Below are 6,085 nucleotides of genomic sequence, written 5' to 3' on the forward strand. Positions count from 1 at the left end.
CTCCCTGAGGATTAAGAAAGAGTGACATACGAGGTGTGGGTGGGTGATGGGATGGAGGGTGTTGATTGGATGATGTTGATATGCCTTAATTTAAAAATGGGAAAATAAATAAATAAAAGATTGAGATAGGAGGATGTGGGTGGATGGTTAGGGCGTTGGGATGTGATACTGTATTTTGTAATAAAAAAAAAGAGAAAAGAATGGAGGTTAGATGCTTTGTTCTGTCTGTCATATCCAGGTCCACTGTGTTCACTGCCAGCGGCTCCACTACGAGGTCAGAGAGCTGGTGAACCCTGCGGCCCAGCGCACCCTCCTCATCGACAGCGGATCAGAACCAGACAGCAGCGTCTATGGGAGCTATGCTGGGGTAAGAGGAGGGGGGGAGGGGTTGGCTGGGGGAGGAAAGAGAGGGGAAAAGGGGGGATACTTAATAAGTTGCACAACTGAGAAGAGGGAGTAAGGAGAGGAAAGAGGGAGTAAGGAGAGGAACTAGGAAGAAAGGGGATGACAGAGGGGGAGATAATAGAGAGAGTGAAAAACACAGTAAGGTAGAGGGGTGGATGAAGGGGAGCGAAAAGGAAGTTGACAAAATAAAGAGACAGAAAGGGAGGGGCTTAGAGAGGAATAGGAGAATAATAAAGTGAGAAAACAGGAGGGGTGAGAGGTAGGAGCATGCTAGCAGACAGAGGTGGAGAGGTGAACAGAAAAAGAAGGATTAAGGAAGAGGGAGATCGGTCAGAAGAGGGGAAGTGGAGGAGTCAGGCATAACGAGGGAAACAGAGGAGAGATAAACGAATAAACACCGTTGGCTGTTCTCAGAGTAGGAAAGGGAGATCGATAGCCCACAATTAGCATTCAAAATACACTTCGATCCTGCTGAAATTGCACATTGTAAAAGGCCAACAAGGCTTTGAACCCTGCAGAAAAGTGTTAAGTAGAATATAACAACACCGTCAGAAAGAGACTGTTAGAATAGGCTCTAATGCAAGCAAATTCTCCTCAGAGATGTTAGCTAACCTTGAGTTAAAAAACAATACATTTAGTCTAGGTTAAAAAATATACTGTTTGTCAGGTATCGCTCTACAGAGTCACCATGTACAGTACAGAATCTGTCTCTGTTTTTCACCTATGGTCTTTGTCCTCCCAGGAGAGCTCCCACTACTACTACCCCACCAGTGACTACTGCCCCTCTCTCTACCCCCACCCCGAGGGAGCACAAGGGCAAGGTGAGAGAAATCAAAACACTACCTATGAATAATATATCACAAGAGCAAAGACAGAGACATTTCTCTGTTTAACTTACCTCTTTGGCTCTCTCTTTTTTAAGATGGCCGCCACCACCCACTGGAGCCCATAGGCCGTGAGTATGAGGAGGTGAGAGGCTGGGGCATGTATCAGGACATGCTGGGGTTGTCTCTCCCACTGCCTCCTTCCCAGTTTGACCCCAGTTTACCAGAGCAGATGCAAGAGTGGAGACCACCACTACCCAGTTACCCTCAGGTCAGCACAACCCCACTGGGATAAAGTACTAGTTATTGATCCCCTGTGGGGTGATGACCCTTATAGTTCACATATTGGACTAGATGTGTTTTATCACCTTGAGTTTTTTCCAAATAACATAGAGATTGGATGGGAAGTTTTGCATTAAAATTATTTCAAATTAGGATTTGGCCTACAGTGCTATATAGTACTGTCATGTCTCTCACCTTCTTGACACAGCTTTCTTCTCCAACAGGGAAGTGGGAGGGGCATGACTGCCCTGCAGCAGCCAATCAGAAGGAAGGATCCGGTGGATGAGCGACGCCCAGAGAGAAGCGACTATGATTTACCTTTTGAGCTCAGAGGACAGTTAGTTTAGGAAGCTTAGGCCTTGATTTCAGAATGTGGACAATACCTCAGACTCAAATACAAACTCTTAGTGCTGTGCTGGTATTGAGTACTATGTGAATAGGAAGCCTTCCAACTGTTACTACCAAAAGGTACAGTATTTACAGTAGGTGATATTGTGGGACAGTCAATCAATACAAATTAGGCCTACCATCGATCCAAAGACCTCAAAGATATAAAATGTAATAGATGAAGTAACAGTTGATTATACTCTACAAATAAAATGGATAATCTAGGTCTAGGCCTAACTGATACACAATTCCAACATGCCTCCAGTGTTTTATACAGATACATGTCAAATCCAAAATATTTCTCCAACAAGAGCCTTTACTGGAAATGTCACTCCAGCAAGATGAGAGATGAAGAGGAAGAGGCAAAGTCAGAGAAGATGACAGGAAACTTCAATCAAGTTCTCAGTCATGTGGGGCCACAGGTTTCCCTCCCTCCTCCCCAGACCATCTTTCTACCCCAATGCCCCACTTCCCTCTCCTCCTCTCTCCCACCCTCCTCCCTCCCACTCCACTCTTCTCTCCCACCCTCCTCCCTCCCACTTCCCTTTAGCCCAGTCAGTACTACATCCTACAGAGCCTGCACTCAGACAGGCAGAAAGACAGACAGGTAGACAGTGACACAGACAGTCAAGGTAGACGGTCAGACATCCGCTGGCACTTTTGGGACATATGTGAAGCAGGACTCGCAGTGTCGCCCAAGCGGAAACCATCTCCATGCACCTGCTCGCCACAGGCACCTTGCCCTTTTGAACAATCTGCCTGTCTGTGACACACGTCCTTCACAGCAGCAGACGAAGCCTGGGATTATTACAAAACATGATCACTGCCCAAGCCTTCTCCATCTCCCTCCCCCTCAACCTCCCCCTTTCCCTCCCTCTCCCCCCAACCTCCTCCCCCCTCCTCTGAAACAAAGAGACCCTGAGTCCTCCCGGTGCGCCCCTCCAGTCCTGGGGTGAGCCTCTGAAGGTCGGGGATAAAGGCAGTAATTGAGCGTGGTAATGTGTTATGAGGGTAAAACCACCACACTGTATCTACATGCTGCCTCTCTCCCGCTAATCCTGTTGTCTTTCACATTTCAGTTTCAACTCATCATTCTAGAGAGACAACATGCAGGCCATTAGTCCTACTTTGCGAAGAGAGAGAGAGAGAGAGAGAGAGAGAGAGAGAGAGAGAGAGAGAGAGAGAGAGAGAGAGAGAGAGAGAGAGAGAGAGAGAGAGAGAGAGAGAGAGAGAGGAAGGAAGAGGTTAAGCGAGTGGAGAGAGAGAGTATGAGAGATAGATGTAATTTAAGATCTAGGTAGAAAGTCTACCCTCAGATAGCCCTCTAACTTGGTTTTATTGTAATTTAAGATCTAGGTAGAAAGTCTACCCTCAGATAGCCCTCTAACTTGGTTTTATTGTAATTTAAGATCTAGGTAGAAAGTCTACCCTCAGATAGCCCTCTAACTTGGTTTTATTGTAATTTAAGATCTAGGTAGAAAGTCTACCCTCAGATAGCCCTCTAACTTGGTTTTATTGTAATTTAAGATCTAGGTAGAAAGTCTACCCTCAGATAGCCCTCTAACTTGGTTTTATTGTAATTTAAGATCTAGGTAGAAAGTCTACCCTCAGATAGCCCTCTAACTTGGTTTTATTGTGCAGATCGGTAGTTAGTTCAAGGTAGTTTAAGTTCATTGCAGGATATTGCTCCCTGGTCTGTACAGATCGAACTGATATGAACATTTTGACAATGTACCTGGTTACAAAGACTTGGTGGTGTTGTTCAGGTGAGGGTTCAGATTAGGAATTTGAATCACACAACATTGTCCTGAGAGAATAGCATCTACACATGCACACACAGGGTTGTTCTTCCTCCTACTTCCCATAATATCTGTGTGTGTGTGGGGGGGTATGTGCGTGCGTGCGAGCATATGTGTGCGTGCGTGTCCCAGAACAACACTACCTCCTCATAGCCCTCTGATAATCGCATTAAACTCATATTGAACACACACTCACATACTTACACAGTCAAACACATACAATATTATACACACAGACACAACCAATCAACACCTTACTTCCTCGTTCTCCCTTCAGCTTGATTTTTCATATCAGTCACATGAGTGCACCACACACACACACACACACACACACACACACACACACACAGTCGAAAACGTAATCTTTATTTACTCATTCCAAGGGGAAAATAGAATAAGCCACTGGTTCTATTTTAATGAGGATCATTCCGCCTGCTTTAAGACCTATTCTATTTCTGGAGGAGGTCTCCCAGGAGATCTCAGATATTATTTATTATTACTACTCTGTATTGGGAACATTCTCACCAAATTGGCCTGAAAACGTAACTGTTGTGAACACAGTTGTGGAAATATTTACAGTTAGGGTCTATTTGAGATCATGCACGTGACTGATAATGATGAAGTCTGTGTTCTTCTACAGTCTATTCTACATGCGTTTCCCCCACATTGCCAGGCATCTGCGGTTGTCTCTACCCAGCTACCCAGATATGAAAGTGATTCATCCCAATGATTCACCAGACGGCTGGTGCTGTCTCTCAATTAGGTGTGTTATTTTCCATCATGGACTGTCAAGACACATTTGTCTCATTACTGAATAATTGTCTTAAGTTCCAGTCAAAGTGACAAGCAGGTATTCAAATGAAAGCCTATTCTCTCCTGCTGCCGATGCATCATGGAGGAGTGGAGAGGAACTATAATCTGCTAAATTGAAGGTTTGACAGCCTAATACAGGCACGTCAACGTCCATTTCTCTTCTCTCATGTCATGGGCGGTTTGATATATTATGTGCAGAAGAAGGTCCCAACGGTACGAGTAGGAATGGGAAACAAATTGAGAAATTAATTAGCTTAATAATACCAGATGGTTTTTCCTCTTTATACACCTCTTTTCTATACCCTTTTTCTACACAATAGAACAAAATACACCGGAATAAAAGTGAATACACATTTGTCAATCCCAGGTGGCTAATAAGGTTGCTGAACCAATGCAGTAACACAAACCATACAATCAGTAAAACCTTTCCCTACATGCTGCACCACATTTTCACTTCTTGAACTAAGTAGAGATGAAATAGAAATGACCCCAGTCCTGCTCTACAAAAACCTGAGAGTACATACAGACATCTTTAGCGTAGTTTCCTGCAGCGGGTTACGTGAGCAAAGAGAATGCAAAGTGATTTTTAGATTTGGGTGAAACTCTAAAAAAAAAATTAGAAGAGTTGTCTCATGAAAGGCAGCTTTGAAATAAAAACAGAATTAATGGTTAATATTTGATGAAGGCTGATTTGAATACATGCTAAAGCTAAAAGAGTATGGTGAACCTCTTTAACTATTGATGTTGGCTAATGGCTTTGATGGCATGGCATACACGTTCCTCCCTGTCTGGACCACGTGGTTAAAGAACACCAGAATATAATAAAACCAGTAATTCTAGCATTGCATTTAGAGTACATGGTGACTAAATGCATTTGCATGTTGGGTAGGCTATAGCAGCACAGGGCTTTTAAAAATGTGTAACAAGCATTGAGGTATGTCTTTTGCCATTTAATAGCCATAGAGGTAATAGAAAAACAATGTTTAACTGACAGTCTGTTATTGAATGTAAAGTATTATTTCAATGTCCAATGTTCACCATTGTACAATATGTTGACAGCACTGCATTACTGTAAGCTTGCTGAAGACATCTGTAGAATACAGTAGCCTATGTGCCTGTTATTCTCAGCCATGGTCAGTGGACTTCAGGAAACAGCAGAGTGAGCACCCCCTTATCCACATCAACGGGACAGCAGTGGAGAAGGTGGAAAGTTTAAGTTCCTCGGCGTACACATCACGGACAAACTGAAATGCTCCACCCACATAGACAGTATAGTGAAGAAGGCGCAACAGCGCCTCTTCAACCTCATATACTAACCATGTGTATGTGACCAATAACATTTGATTTGGATTGTATTCACCTATTAGAAGACTACCTGCTGACATCTAAAAGAGAAGAAAAGGTTAAGAAAATGTATTATATCCAGTGGTCTGATGCAGTGTGGCCAGTGGCATGTATTGTGAGGAGGAGGAGAAGGAGGAGGATGTACAGCATGTTGAGAAGTAAAGAACGTGACTGGATGGGGACAGTCCAAAAGCCACCCCAACTCCTGCAGCGAAGACTGTGTCCTCTGTT

The 6,085-nt window shown here is 43.8% G+C and overlaps 1 pseudogene; it reads left to right on the forward strand.

Moving 5' to 3' along the window:
* Positions 1 to 1,382, forward strand: part of LOC106577666 (nephrin-like) — a 55,948-nt pseudogene extending 54,566 nt beyond the window's left edge.
* The last annotated feature ends 4,703 nt before the right edge of the window (positions 1,383 to 6,085 follow it).

The sequence above is a fragment of the Salmo salar genome, chromosome ssa02 (genome assembly GCF_905237065.1).
Source record: "Salmo salar chromosome ssa02, Ssal_v3.1, whole genome shotgun sequence".
NCBI lineage: Eukaryota > Metazoa > Chordata > Actinopteri > Salmoniformes > Salmonidae > Salmo > Salmo salar.